At 38.3% G+C, this 16,574-nt stretch overlaps 1 pseudogene; it reads right to left on the bottom strand.

Moving 5' to 3' along the window:
- Positions 1-634: 634 nt before the first annotated feature.
- The window catches only part of LOC103198525, a 33,331-nt pseudogene continuing 17,391 nt past the window's right edge, over positions 635-16,574 (bottom strand).

Genomic DNA, 16,574 nt, shown 5'->3' with positions numbered 1-16,574 from the left:
ATACAAATATCTGTTGATTTTTAAAAATAATATCAAAGATAATTTAATGAGTATGTCAAACTTACCAGCTTAACATATTTTTGTTTTATATAAAATGCCCTCAAATGTAAATGTAATTGCCAGTTAGCAATGAAGCCCACATTAACTGGATTATATATTGTTTGCATTATGGGTGCCAGGAAACCATTTGTATTGCCTAGAATAATAATCCCTGTTGTGTCTTAAAAGGGCATGTGTAAAATATTGAGTTTGATGTAAGTCTCACAGTTTAAGATGGTTTAGTTTAAATTTAGTAGGTTACCACTTCACTATAACCCAAATACACTGATCCAATATAGAAATCTAGATCAACGTTAGAAATGAAGATTCACAGTTTACCTCACCTGGCTTATTAAAGTTTCATATTTTTGTTCTTAGCTTTGATTTGTATGCTTCACAGATGAACTCAAATCTCAGTATAATTCCACTATAGCATCATGTTAAGTAAGCAGTTTTCCCTGAGAACACCAACACTAATTTAGATACCATCTTTTGAGGTTTCCCAGCTGGAATCCATTATAACAGTATGGACTCCATAGCTTAGGGTTGTAGAGAAAGGCTTCAGAGAAGAGTTTTTGTTGCTGTAAGAATCCAATTAAGGAACCGTTTCAGGAATTGTTGGAAGGTGGGTTATCCTGTAGTAACTATGCTTCAGTTGCCTTGCTGTTCACCCAGAAAAAATCCATTTCAACTTTCGGATGTTTGGTTTGCAGCACTTGTTTGATGAATATTCAGTTAAGCACTTGGATACAAGCTCTTGCCAAAAGGTCAACTCTCTGCCATTTATCCTGGAATGTTTCTGAAGACATTCTACTCCCTCTGTTAATTGTGCACTTCTGTGCTTGGATCTCCAATGCAATGATAGATAATGACAAAACAGAGAAGGCTTTGCTTTAGAAAATATGATCCTGCAGTAGCATGCCTTAAGTTGAGCTTCTAGTCTTTAAAAATTAAGGCTGTTTCTCCTTTGAAACGGCAAGTTCTCTTGAATGAGTGAATAATAGAGTTGCAGAAACTGAAAGACAGTAGTAGATTTGACTTTCCAACACACCTTCTCCAATACAATCTTTTCTGTTCTCCTCAAGTCTGAAACTGTGAACCTATACTGGCTTATTCCGATCAAGTCATTTGCCAATGGCACATTCCTCTCTTCTTGTATTGATTTTACAGCCAAATAAAGCAGCTCAGTCTAACACACCCAAGGTACTTGGGCTGCATCTTCATTTTGGATAGAAACCTGTCCAATAAATTCACAGCTAGAGAAAATGTTTCCGTGTCAAAGCCAAACAACTGAATTAGACTAAGAAGATTTTTTATTTCAAAGTTCCGTAGCCTTGCCGTTATTTGAGGCTATTATCATGAGTAGAGGAGCTCTGGTAGCATAGTGGCTAAAGCACTTGACTGCTAACCAGAAGGCTGGCGGTTCAAACCCACCAGCCACTCCTCAGAAGGAAGGCTGGGCAATCCTACTTCCGTAGTGATACTGCCTCGGAAACCCAAGGAGGGGTCGCTATGAGTCGGGGCCGACTCGACGGCACATAACAACAACAACAACATCATGAGTAGACTCAATTAGTCTCAAGCCGAAGACCTTTGGTTGACAACAAGACTGCTGTTACAATAGGGTATTCAGCTGGTGTAGCAGTTTCTGAGCGTCGGGTGTCAGTACCTCTATTACCTTGATCGCTACTGCAGTTTTTCAGCGGTAACTACCCTCCCCAGTCCTGATGGCACCTCACCCTAGGATAACAGATCCGAGAGGCCTATGAGGCCGGAGGTTTCACGGGTAGGAGTGGAGAGATCCGTGGATGGACAGCCGTTTGGGGCGGAGGTCTCTGCAGCTCCGCCGAGAGGAAACCACCTTCAGTTCCCGCCAGCTTTGAGAAGCTAAATTTTATTATTGAGAAAAAAAGTATTTTTTTCGCTTTATTAAATATGTATTTTAAAAGGTAAAGCCACGAGTTTTGAAGAAATAAAATGAATATGTGAATTTTTTAAAAATTTTATTTAATTCATTATTCAATGAGGGAACCAATAAGGTGTTATAATTGGTTCAGAGGAAGCATTCAAATAATTGTACATTTATCTCCACACCTAGTTGTTATCGAATTGGTTCTGACTTATGACCCCATGTGTGCAGAGTGGAACTGTACTACAACAGTTTTCAATGACTGTGATCTTTCAGAATCAGAGGGCCAGAACTTTCTCCTGAGGCACCTCTGGGTGGATTTGAACAGTCAGTTTTTGGTCAATAGCTGAGTTTTTCGTTTTTAACTTTTTATTGTGATTTGGCTGAACGTTTACAGAGCAAATCAGTTTTCTGTTGAACAATTCACATACATTTTGTTTCATGTCATTGATTGCAATTCCCTCAATGTAACATCACTCTTCCCACATCCTCCATGTGATTTTCATTTTCATTCCTCTTTCTGTCCTAACCTTTTCTCCCTTCCGAACTTTGATTTTTGGCCAATGCTGTCCTTTGGATCCCGAGTGGCTGATTGCTCTAAGGAATGTATACCTTTCTAGAGTTATTGTTCACCCTGTAGACCTATCTATTATGTGACTGAAATTTCAGCTATAGTAGTGAGCTCAGTTCTAGGCCTGAAGGGTGACCAAGGGCCATAGTCTCCAGGTGTTCTGGTTACCTAGTGCTGCTCTGACAAGACATATACCACAAATGGGATGGCCTTAATAAACAAGAGTTTCTTACAATTTGGAGGCTTTAAGTCCAAGTTCAAAGTGCCAGTCTCTAGGGGCTGAGTGAAAGCCCTTCAACCTTGGGGTCCAGCTCTGCTTCCAGCTCCTGGTTCACTGAAGCTAGAGGCATTTCTTCACTCAGACAGTTGCTGGCTGCTGAGGCTAAGAAGCCCCAAGGCTGACAAGTAAAAAGGCACAGTCCCCATGTAACCAAACCACACGGCAGGCCATTAACTTAAGTCCATTGTAAATTCCAAGGTTGGCACAGCATAGCAGGCTGCTGAGCAACAACATGGCTACATGCAGGTCGGCAGAATATAGCAGGCTGCTGAGCAATGACATGGCCACATGCAGGTCCAAGTGTGCCATAGGCTAGAGACCATTACCAAGGCTTCTCCTTAAATACGGGAAGCAGACCACATTCCCAAAGGCAGCTACCCAGCTGCTTGTGGTAGATCCTACCATGGTTGGTAGATTGACAGTCTCATCATGGGGAATAACTACCACCAGCTGCCCAGCCACTTAACCAGGCCCAGCCAAATTGACACACAAACATCACCACCACACCAGGGTTCCACCAGTCTCTATTCAACCAGTCACCTTGGTCATTTTTTATAATTTTGGGTTTTGTTCCACATTTTTCTCTTACTCTATCCAGGAACTTCTAATGTTGTCCCTTTCAGAGTAGTCACTAGTGGTAGCCAGGTTTCATCTAGTTCTTCTGGTTTTAGCATCAAGGAGGCTGAGATTTGTGTGATGTATTGGTCCTTAGAGCTAATTGTTTCCACGTACCTTTGATTTCTACACTCTTCTTTGCTTTGAACAGGGATACAATAGTTGTATCTTAAATGACTGCTGGCAAGTATTTAATACCTCAGTCAAGTAGCTCAGCTCTTAACCATTTGCAATACATAGGGGACTATATACATATGTCTAGTCTTTGGAAATGCTGAATAAATTTACTTGAAAAACTGGCAAAAGTGGTCACTATTTATAGGGTGATAAGCAAGTGTGCCTCCTCTATGGATAAGAACCATCTACATTGCCAAAAGTATTTTGTATCTTTGTTGTTTCTACTTGCCATTAAGTTGACTCCAACTCATGATGATATTATATGTAAAAGAATGAAATGTCAACCTATCTGGCATGATATTCCTGATCGTTGGTATGTCTGTAGAGTTAAAAAAGAGCTCAACAACAATGAAAGAGATAACCTGGAAGGGTGTGCTAGACAAGATTTCAGATTTTTATTTTTCTGTTTCAAAATCTTTCAGAGTTTTTCTTGACAGCTCCTCCCTAGCCTATCTTGGAAATATACAAATGACTTATTTTCACACCACCTAAATTGTTCATCAAAGATCTATCCTTTATTCCCAGAGGAATATTGCAACCATCTTTATATTTCTTCTTCTTCTCTATTATGTAAATAAGAAGCCCTGGTGGTATAGTGGGTAAGGCATTTGGCTGCTAACTTGAAGGTCAGCTGTTCAAACCCATCAACTGCTCTGCAGAAAGGAGATGGGGCAATCTACTTCTGTAAAGATTTAGAGCCTCAGAAACACAAATTGGGGTTACTATGAGTTGTAATCAATTCGATGGCAATGAGATGTTTTTTATTTTATGTAAATAAAATACCTGGCACATGGTATGCTTTCAATAAATGCTACTTCTCTTTTAGCCTTCTTGACTTTTCTCCAATTCTCAACTCAGCACTGTGGCTATTAAGTGCTTTGCTTTGTTCCCTTGAGCTGAGAGTTTTCTTCCTTCTGTGGATTTCCATGCATTTGTTATTGCTCCATTACAAAGCTAAGATTGTTAGGTGTCATAAGAGAAAATGGTGTCTTATCTCTCCTACTTCCTGAAGCTTTGCATCCAAGTATTATAGTCTCTATGCATCAATTAGAAGTCAAATAGTTAAGCACTAGATGAATAACTGAAAGTTTGGTGGTTCAAACTCATGCAGAGGTACCATGGGAGAAATGTTTCGCAGTCTGCTTCAGAAAGTCACAGCCTTGAAAACCCTATGGAGCAGTTCTACTCTGCACACATGAGGCTGTCATGAGTCTGGACTGACTTGACAATAACGACAATAATAAAATCTAGTTTTAGCATGGGAATCTCTGCTTGAAAAAGATCAAAGATGAGTAGATTGCACAGAGTTTAGAAGAAAGGAGGGGCAGAAGGATTAGAAGTCTTTTGTAATCTTCTAATTGCAGATTTCATTGAGGAGATACAAATTTTGTTTACCCAGGTAGTGAGGCAAAACAGAGAGGTTATTTAATTGCCATTTGTGAATTAAAAAAAAAAAAACAAAAACTTTATTTTTAACTATTCATGACCATTATAATCAGTAATATAGAACTATGCTTCTTAAAGTGGTTAATATGCTGGATTGAGCTGTGTAATGACCATTCATAGATTTATTAAATGGCAGAAACTTGGCCATCACCACTAAATCAGAATATTTGGGGATGTCTCAAGAATCTACATATTTATTAAAGACCCTAGGTGAGTCTTGTGCCTACTCAAGTATGGAAACTATGCTTTTAGAAAAATATGTTATTTTTGTATTCAAGAGGAATGGTAGAGACTCCTGCTAATATGGCTAACAGCACTGTGGTCCAGTGGAAAGAGTAGTAGTACCATAGCCTTCAGGAGACGTAGTGCTGCCATGTAGCTGGCCATGACCCAAAAGGTTGCTTGGGTAATCACTGAACCTCAGTGTATCACACATTTTTCCCCCCCGAGAAAGAGATGAACTAGATGATCTCTGTCTTTTACAATTTTAAAGTCTGGCTTATTCTTTTTATCAGTGAAACATGAGGATAAACTATTCTTCTGACAACAGTACAATACAGAGAGTATTGGGTGTTTTTTTCTGGGTCTCATAATCATATTAATGCAACTGCTTGACAACATATCACTACAGAGAAAGGCATGGTGGAAAAGTCACTAATAGCATTTCACGAACCGTTGGTTATCTGGATTTTATTCATGTGGTTGATTTTTTGTGTATTTGTGCTTGTGTGTTTGTTTTCTTTTATTAGGTATATGTGGCACTCTTCTCTCTTAAAGGAATTGAAGCAAAAATACTCATGAGCTTTCTTTCTATGGGTACAGTGCACCTGAAGCCTAAGAAAGAATTAAATAAGAATGCAGGAATTCAGTATTATGGGTAATAAAAGCCCTATTGTTCTTTCTGAAAGAGACTGAATGGCAATGTTCACCCTTCCTTTTACTAGAGCTCAATTAATTTAGTTAGACTAATTTTTCTTCCTTTATTAACTGTCCTCTATGCTTAATGAGACCAAATGTGAGATGGAAAGATGGAGTACTCAGGCATCTATAGAACTAATTTTAGCACCCAGGATAGTTGTGTGGGGCTTACAGCCAGGTGCATTTCAGTCTTAATGAGATGGCACCTCCTTGATGTTTTTGACCTTGTCCATTGTAGGTGAGAATTTGCAGAAATCGTTTAGACAGCTTAAAGTACTGTTGACAGAACTGTCTGCACCATTCATCCTTATCCATTTTAGCATCACAAGAGCAGGCCAAGTGCCGTTTTCTGTAAATAGAGAATAACATACATTTATCTAGTCATGAAACAGACACAAACATGACTTGACACTTCCTTCTGACTCTCCTGTCCAACAGGAAATCAGCATTAATAAATCCCAAATGGTCCTTATTTTTCTTAGTCACACACCAGACTGACAGGTTTCTTATAGCAGCACCCTACCTGTGGCCAATACCTGAATAGAAAATGGAAAGTAAAACTAATCAAAAGCAGCCAAAAGTCTACAGCAGTTTCTTCCAGAGTAGTTTTCTGACCACCTACACCAGCATAACCTCCTAAGCTTGGGCCTTATCTCAAATTTGATGAGTGATGAGGTCATTTCTATCTGTAAATCCCTGTTTACTGACTTTTGTGAAACATTGCAAAGCTTATTTTTAAAGTGTTCCACACGAAGAAAGATGGCTGTCTTTGATCTTTGTTAATGAAGTTCACTACATTTTCTGTCTTATGTTCATCATGTATTTATTTGATTTCCTGCCTAGTCTATACCCCTCCATTTTTATTTTAGGTTATAAATGTAATTACTCAAAAACCCTGAAATATACTCCCCCAAACCAAAACTAAGAGCCTTTCTCATTGCCATTCTTTTTCCCTACAAAGAAATTGCCTTACAAGAGAAAAAGTATGTAATTGACAGAGCCCACTTCAACAGAAAAGCTCTTCAGGGGCAAAGGTTTTGAATGTGATAAGTTCTCTTGAGATGATCACAAAATAAGTTGAATAATTTCATGGCTGTAGGGAATTTGGAGTAAGTCATTGATATAACAGTGATGTTAAAGCTTTGTTCAAAACATTGTCTTACTTTTTAGATTTCCTGAGAAAGAAAAATGCAAATATCTTTCTACTTCTTGAGATAAAACAAAAAGCCAAAACCTACTGTCATTAAGTCTATTCTGACTCATAGTAACTATATAGCAAAGAGTAGAACTGCCCCCATGGGGTTTCTGAGGCTAGAAATCTTTACAGAAACAGACTGCCTCATCTTTCCCTCACAGAGTAACTGATGAGTTTGAACCTCCAACCTCTGGGTTAGCCAAGTGTTTCAACCACTATATGACCAGAGATCCTACTTCTTGGGGTAGGTGTTATACACAGGGAATCTTAGAAAGGCCATATGTACCTCATGACAGAGTAAGGACTGGAGTCCTGAAATGCTATTTACTACTTTTGACTCATAAGAGCATTCCAGCTTCGTAAGTTCTTAAGATGTCAAAAAGCCTGTAAAAATGCTTATATAATTAGAGTAACTATGTACATTGCACATATTTGAGAGGAGCAGTAACTGCATTCTTTTTTTTTCTTTTGGAAGCTAGAAATTCACTTCCTCAAATCTGAGTCTATTCCAATAATTCTGGACCACCATCTTTCGGTTTGCTTCTCTTCCTTTTTTATTGATATTTCTCTATTTGCTTTTCAGGGTTTCTTGTCACCCACCCATACCCAACCAAATCCCCAAAACCTAAAAAGTGCATGGGTGTGTTAAGAAAGACATAGAAGAGCATTGGTAAAGGAAATCACTTTATTCCTACCACTAGTGATTATTTAGGAGCTCAGGCAGTGTAGTCAGGACATCAGATGATGTATGTTGTTGTTGTTGTTATGTGCTATCGAGTCAGACCTGACTCATAGCGACCCCTCCTTGGGTTTCCAAGGCAGTATCACTATGGAAGTAGATTTCCCCATCTTCCTTCTGAGGAGTGGCTGGTGGGTTTGAACCGCCAGCCTTCTGGTTAGCAGTCAAGTGCCTTAGGCACTATGCTACCAGAGCTCCTCAGACGATGTATAGCACTGGGCAAATCAGCTGCAAAGGACCTCTTTCAAGTGCTGAAGAGCAAAGATATCTGCTTGAGGACTAAGGTGAGCCTGACACAAGCCATGCTATTTTCAATCACCTCATATACATGTGGGAGCTAGACAATGAATAAAGAAGACCAAAGAAAAGTTGATGCTTTTGAGTTGTGGTGCTGGCAAAGAATGCTGGAAGTGCCATGGACTGCTAAAAGATCTACCAAGTCTGTTTTGGAGGAAGTGCAGCCGGAATGCTCCTTGGAAGTGAGAATGGCCAGACTTCATCTCATCTACTTTGGTCATATTGTCAGAAGGGACCATTCTATGGAGAAGGATGTCATGCTTTATAAGGTGGAGGGTTGATGAAGGAGGGGAAGGCCCTAAACAAGATGGATTGACACAGTGGCTGCAATCATGGGCTCAGTTATAGTAGGGATTGTGAGGGTAGCACCGGACCGGGGAGTGTTTCATTCTGTTGTACATAGGGTCACTATGAGTCAGAGATGACTAGATGGCACCTAACAACAACAACGACAACAACAGGTAGTGTAGTGGCTAAGGCATTTGCCTGCTAACCAAAAGGTTAGTGGTTCAAACCCAGCAGTGCTCTGTTAAAAGAAGATGGGGTAGTCTGGTTCTGTAAAGATTTTCAGCTTTGGAAACCCAGTGGGTTTCATATGACTAAAAGAAGAGCTAATAAGACTCCATGCACTACTAGGAGTCTTAGACCCCAACAGCTGCATTTCCCAGACACCATATCACCTAACTTCAAGGAAGCCTCCATTTCATTGTGCTTATTGGTGAAGAACTAGGCACTACTGAGGACCACTCTCCAGAGGTTCTCCTCACTGGCCCCCACCCAAAGGACATTGGTAATAATCATTTGCATTCTTGCCCTCCCTCATCACTTTCTCTTCCATACTAGGGCATACGGCCTTTTTCAGGGAAGGGGATTGGGTAAGAAAGGTAGAGAGAAGATGTTGAGGTAGTGAAGTAGAGAAGCAATGGAGGAAAAAAAAAGAAAACATATTTTGTCTTAAGGACATTTTTCAGCAGACAGTTCTATGTTTTTAATTTATGCCTCTTAAAATATTCTGTCTGCAAAAAGTGTACCTGTAAAGTCCCAAGAGCCACTAATTTTAGAGATTATTTAAAATGGTCACATAAGTATTCAAAAATTAGATTATGGGGCTGAAAGCAATCTTAAAGTGCCTAAGTGCTTTTGATCTTGTGAGAATTTACCTTAGAACAACAAAAAGCTAATTATTAACTTTATTATTATTATTATTTTTCCTAAGGAAAAAATAAACTCACCAATTTCAGTAAATTTTGTAGCGAATATACAAGAACTAATTTCCTTTTCTTGCATATCACTTGATTATTTATATATAAGTTGAGACTAAAGTCAGTAGATCCCATAGGCACTACACATTAGAAATTGCCCTCTAGATTTAAACATGGAAGTTTATATACAGCTCCAGATAAGAGCCCTGGGGCTTAGTAGCTAAAGAGAATGGAGCCACCAGTCATATTCTTTCTTCCAAATATATCATGGACTTCCCTAGAGAAATTATCTTATATATAAACGAGAGCTAAAAAAATAATGCTTAGTAACATTATTTTTTGGCAGCCCTGTCCACAAAACTTACAAGTATACACCAAAATGAATGGCAAACAGCAGGAGTCAGTCCTTGTGTCAGGAGAAATTAGCTGTTAATCAAGATTCCTGGGAAGTGGTCTTGCTGGGCTACAAATGTACAGAATTGGTCTAGTTAAATGGTCATTCTCTGATTCATTTTTTAAAAGCTAAATTTTCTTTTTCTAAAACCAGGGATAATAACATTGGCCTGTTGTTTTCACAGTAAGTAGTTAACTACAGGGGTGGAAAAGTGATGAGGAAAACAGTTAGCTTCTAGTTAGGTTTAGGCATTGATTTTAGACTTCCTCTGGAAAATAAAGTATCATAAGTTCTAGATACTTAGAGAGTTGAGAAAATATGTTGCTTTCTGTCTTGGAGTCTACTTGTCCTACTTTCCCTTTGCCTCTCCTCCTCACTCAGCCCCTCTCTTGACAGAAATGTATACTAGGGATAGATAGTCTCATCTCACAAAGCACTGATATGCAAAGAGTTCTTTAATGGAGTTTCTTGTATTTTGGACACACTATTCGAATGCTTTGGTTTCTGAGATCATCATGTCTTGTACACAAAACAAATGTTAATATATTCAAAGAGTTTATCGTCACAATGGACCCTAAATTTATCATCATACAAAAAGACCCTAAATAAAGATTTTATAATATTTTTAAATGAGTAAACAAGTCCGATTTTTCTTTTCAAATATCTGGCTGTCATGTGAAGAGTATTGGGTAGGAGTAGGACTGAGGAGACATAGGCTATTCCTTTAGGAAGTTTTGAAAAAAAAAGTAATTACAAAAAGAATAGTGGTTAGCTGTTAGAATGAAAGGAGAAAACTGATTCAAGGCAAATGGTCAAAAAACAAAACCAAACTCACTGTCATCAGGTCGATTTCCACTCATAGCAACCCCCATTAGGTTTCCAAGGCTGTAAATCTTTATAGGAGTAGATCACTCCATCTTCCATACAAAGGAAAATGGTAAAGGAGAATTATTAAGGCATATTGACCACCTAGATATAGAATAAAGGAAAGAAAAATGTTAGTGATGTTTGAGGGCTTAGATAAGTAGGTCCTATTAACCAGAAAGGAACCCTGATGTTGCAGTAGTTAAAACACTTAGATGTTAACCAAAAGGTCAATGCTTTGAACCCACTAGCTTCTCTGAGGAAGGAAGATGGGGTAGTCAGCTATCATGAAGATTTATAACCTTGAAAACCCTGTAGGACAGTTTTACTTTGTCCTATAGGGTTATTATGAGGCAGAATCAACCTTATGGCAGTGGGTTTGTGTTTTTGGTATTAACCAGAAAAGAAATCCTGGTGGCATAGTGATGAAATGTTTGGCTGCTAATTAAAGGTCAGTGGTTTAAACTCACCAGCTGCTCCATGGGAAAAAGATGTGACAGTCTTCTTTTTTTTAAAAAAATCACAGCCTTGAAAACCCTATAGGGGCAGTTCTACTCTGTCCTATAAGGTCACTATGAATAGGAGTGAACTTGATGGCAAGAGGCTTTTTTTTTTTTTTTTTTTTTAATAATTTTAAATATTTTCAGTTATTAACCAAAAAAATATACAAGTCAGGGTAGATTAGGTTATAGTGGGCTAACTCACAAGTTACAATTACAGAGGCTCAAACAACAAATGTTTACTTCTCGCTCAGGCAGTTTGGCAGAAAGATTTGTCATTATAGTCATCCAGGGACCCAGATTGAGATAAGGTCATTGTTTCAATGTATGTGTCCATGTACTAAGTCAGAAGAAGGGAACATGGAGAAATATGCACTAGGTTTCAAATGTTTTTACGTGTAAATGACAGACTTAAGGGAAAGGTAGGGTAATATATTGTTGTTGTTCTTAGGTGCTGTCGAGTCAGCTCCAACTCGTAATAACCCTATGGACAACAGAATAAAACACTGCCTTGTCTGGTGCCAGCCTCATAATCTTTGCTATACCTGAGCCCATTGTTGCAGTCACTGTGTCAATCCTTCTTGTTGACGGCCTTCTCCCTTTTCATTGACCCTCCATTTTACCAAGCATGATATCCTTCTCCAGGGAATGGTTCCTTCTAAAAACATTGCTAAAGTAGATGAGATGAAATCTGGCCATTCTCAATTACAAGAAGCATTCCAGCTCCATTTCAGGACATATTTGTTAGTTTTGTGGCAGTTCATGGTACTTTTAGTATTCTTCTCTAAGACCACAACGCAAAAACATCAAATCTTCTTCAGTCTTCCTTATTCATTGTGCAGCTTTCACATGCATATGAGGTGATTGAAAACACCATGATATATGTTAGGCATACCTTAGTCTTCAAGAGACATCTTTGCTTTTCTAGACATTAAAGAGGTCTTTGGTAGCAGTTTGCCCAGTATAATATGTCATCTGATTTCTTGACTGCTGTTTCCCGTGGTGTTGATTGTGGAGTCGAGTAATCTGAAAACTTTGACAACGTCAATCTTTTCTCCATTTATTGTGATACTGCTTATTGGTCCAGTTGTGAGGATTTTCATTTTCTTTGTTGAGGTATAATCCACACTGCAGACTATAGTCTTTCATCTTCGTGAGCAAGTGTTTCAAGCCATCTTCACTTTCAGGAAGCAAGGTTGTGTTATTTGCATATTGCAGTTGTTATTGAGTCTTTCTCCAATCCTGATGTCACATTCTTCTTCATACAGTCCAGCTTCTCAGATTACTAGCTCAGCATATAGATTGAATATGTATGGTGAAATGATACAACCTAACACACTACCTTTCTTATTTTAAACCATGCCATATCCCCTTGTTCTGTTCAAACAACAGCCTCCTGGTCTATGTATAGGATCCTCATGATCACAATTAAGCGTTCTGGAATTCCTTCTTCTCAGTGATCTCATAAGTTGTTATGACCACACAGTTGGAAGCTTTTGCATAGTCAATGAAACACAAGTAAACATCTTTCTGGTATTTTTTGCTTTCAACCAAGGTTCATCTAACATCAGCAATTATATCTCTTGTTCCATGTCCTCTTCTAATCCAGCTTATATTTCTGGAAGTTTCCTGTCAATGTCCTGCTGCAACCATTTTTGAATTATCTTCAGCAAGATTACACTTGTATAGGATACTAATGATATTGCTTGATAATTTCCACATTCTGAAGGATCACCTTTCTTTGGAATGGCTACAAATATGCATCTCTTCCAGTCAGCTGCCTAGGTAGCTGTCTTCCAAATTTCTTGGCATAGATGAGTAAGTGCCTTCAGCATGGCACTACATCTCTATGGGAATTCCATCAATTCCTGGAGCCTTCTTTTTCACCAGTTCCTTCAGCAGCTTTTCATTTCACCAGTTCTTGATCATGTGCCACCACCTGAAATGGATGAATATTGACCAGTTCTTTTTGGTACAGTGACTGTGTATTCCTTCCATCTTCTTTTGATGTTTCCTGCATTATTCAATCTTTTGCCAATAGAATCTTTCAATCCTGCAACTTAAGGCTTGATTTTTTTTATTTTTTATTTTTTTTCACTGAGAAATGTCAAGCATATTCTTCCATTTTGGTGTTCTATCTCCAGATCTTTGCAGATTTGTTATAAAAATTGACCTTGTCTTCTCAAGCTGTTCTTTGCAATCTTCTGTGCAACTCTTTTGTCTTGTCATTTCTTCTATTTGCTTTAGCTACTCTCCATTCAAGGGCAAGATTTAGAGTCTTTTCTGACATCCATTTTAGTCTTTTATTTTCCTTATCTTTTTAATGACCTCTTGCTTTCTTCATGGATGATATTCTTGATGTCATCCCATAATTCCTCTGGTTTTTGGTCATTTGTATTCAATGAATCAAATCTATTCTTTAGATGGTCTCTAAATTTAGGTGGGATATAATCAAGGTCATATTTTGGCTCTCATGGACTTATTTCAATTGTCTTCAACTTCAACTTGAATTTACATATGAGCCGTTGATGGTGGGTGCCACAGTCAGCTCCTGGCCTTGTTTTGTCTAAAGATATTGAGCTTCTCCATTGTCTCTTTCCACAGATGTAGTCAATCTGATTCCTATGTATTCCATCTGGTAAAATCCATGTGTATAGCTGTTGTTTATGTTGTTGAAAAAAGGTATTTGTAATAAATAAGTTGTTGGTCTTGCAAATTCAATCATGTGCTCTCCAGTGTTATTTCTATCACAAAGGCCATATTTTTCAACTACTGGTGGTTCTTTTTGGTTTCCATCTTTCATATTCCAGTAGTAATCAATTCCTCTTAATTGCATGTTTGGTCAATTTCAGACTGTAGAAGTTGGTAAAAGTCTTCAATTTCCTCGTCTTTGGCATTGGTGGTTGGTGCAGAAATTTGAATAATAGTGGGATTAACCAGTCTTCCTTGTAGGTGTATGGATATTATCCTGCAACTGACAGCATTGTACTTCAGGATAGATCTTGAAACATTGTTTGTGATGATGAATGCCACACCATTCATCTTCAATTTGTCATTCCCGGCATAGTAGATCATAAGATTGTCTGATTCATAATGGCCAAAACGAGTCCATTTCAGCTCACTGATGTCTAGGATATTGATCTTTATGTGTTCCATTTCATCTTTGACAACTTCCAATTTTCCTAGATTCATACTTTGTGCATTCCATATTCTGATTATTAATGGATATTTGCAGCTTTTACTTCCCATTTTGAGTCATGCCACACTGGGAAATGGAGGTCTGGAAAGCTTTACTCCACCCACATCATTAAGGTTGAGGCTACTTTGAGGAGGCTGCTCTTCCCCAGTCATACTTTGAGTGTCTTTCAACCTGAGGGACTCATCTTCCAGAACTATAGGGTAATAGGTAGGGAAGTTTAAATTTCCATATACTAAAAGCCATTGCCATTGAATCGATTCCAACTCATAGTGACCCTGTAGTCCAGAGTAGAACTGCCTTGTAGGGTTTCCAAGACCATAAATCTTTACAGAAGCAGACTGCCATATCTTTCTTCTATGGAACTGGGGGTGGGTTTGAACTGGTGACTTTACAATACATAGTTGAAAGCTGACTTTTTAATAAGTAGCTGAAAGTTTAACTACTGCACCACTAGGAACTTACCATAGAGAACTTCACAAACATATACTAAACAAAAATGATTCTCACCACAATCGGAGGGAAAGGAGAACAAGCAGGTGAGATGGTGACAAAAGCCAGGAAAGAGGCCTTAGAGTTTGGTGTGGGGAGTGTTTGGGGCAGTGTGCAAAGATGATAAGTGCATTGTACATGGTAAATTTGGGGTTCACTTGAGACATGATAAGTGTATGACATCCAGGTGACTTGGTAGGTACAGCCCTGGAGAGATCTAGTGGGAGATAGTGATTTAGAGTCTTCAAGTCATTGTGGTATCTAAAGTTATGGGAATATATGGATGTGTACACAGATAGTTTGTCAAGACAAGAAGAGAAACATGACAATATGACCTTAGAATACTCTAATATTTAAAGCACAGCTAAAGAAAAAGAATAAGAAAAAAGACTGATGTAAATAAATAATAACAATATGGAACATTCAAATTTTCCTGGGCTCCAGAGTTTCTGGAGCCATAGAGGTTGGATAAACCACTGAAACTATTGCCCTGAGATAATCTTTAAACTTTAAACCAAAAATATCTCTTGAAATCTTCTTAAAACCAAATAATAATTTATCTTAACCAATAATGAATGTCTACCTTGAACCCAGCACTCTTTCAAAATCTGTTTCTATGTGATAAAATTGACAACAGCAACTCCAAAGATTAGATAGGAACCTTAGTGGGCAGTGAGTTTATGTTAATCGGGGAAGAACAACTCAGAAAAAGAGGGTGAGTATGGTGGCACAACTGGAAGAATATAATTAATACCACTGAACTGTACATGTAGAAATGTTTGAGTTGGTATATCTTTAGCTGTGTATATTCTCAACAACAAAAATTAAATTAAATTAAATTGCACATATTTACACAAAAACAAACAACAAAAAGCAACATAAATGTATGCAATATTTTAAATATTTTCTGGATTGAAAATCATAATTCTTATAATTTCACTCTTGGGATTTCCAGCAAACATATTGCACATGAGTACATATAATTCCTGGCAAGTAACCTTGAAACAATTCTGCCTGCCAATCAGTCAGCAACAGAATAGAGCTAAGAGAAATTAAATAGCTCACACAGTGAGGGAAGCAATCTTGTTAAGCTGGGTTTCTAAGTGACCCCAAACTGACATACCTCAAACTTGTGAAGTCTTTTGCTTTCAGCATGTGGAGACTGAATCTAAAAAAACAGCTTGTCTTTGTGGTATAATGATTACAAAACCTACAAGAAAAGTGAACTTTCAAAGTTAAACTTGAAAGAGCCACCAAAAGTGATCCTTGTTGTTAGTAAAAGGGAGTTACTCTGATGGGCTGAGAGCCTGGAGCTGGCAGAGGTCATATGATCTACTAGATAAAGCCCAAAGGTCTGTGACTGAGTGACGATGTAGGTTATCAGAGCTGGGAAGCTTAGAAATAAAGAGTAATAGAGAAACCTATTATGTTTGTGATTCCTAGACTGAGACTGCTATTTTGAAGAGGCCATTGAATGGAGGGGCAAACCAAGGCAAAACACTTTGGTGTTACTTCCTCTAACCACTATGGACATCTCTCTCTTTTTATTTTTCCCTTATCTCTCTCTCTGTCTCTCTCTCTTGAAGGCCAGTGAGAGAATGAATATCCTATTCCTTTTGTTGGAAATGGTTGTTACCTGTTGTGATAGTTGAAGATGTGTCAACTTGGCTGGACTCCAGTTGTGAGTGGTGGTTCCCATGATGGATCACATGACTGCGTTCTAAGCAGCCGGTCGGTCTA

This window comes from Orycteropus afer, unplaced genomic scaffold (genome assembly GCF_000298275.1).
Source record: "Orycteropus afer afer isolate SDZICR_OR568_19922 unplaced genomic scaffold, OryAfe1.0 scaffold00095, whole genome shotgun sequence".
Lineage (NCBI taxonomy): Eukaryota > Metazoa > Chordata > Mammalia > Tubulidentata > Orycteropodidae > Orycteropus > Orycteropus afer.
The sequence above is the reverse complement of the archived record's forward strand: the minus strand, read 5'-3'. Positions and strand labels throughout refer to the sequence as shown.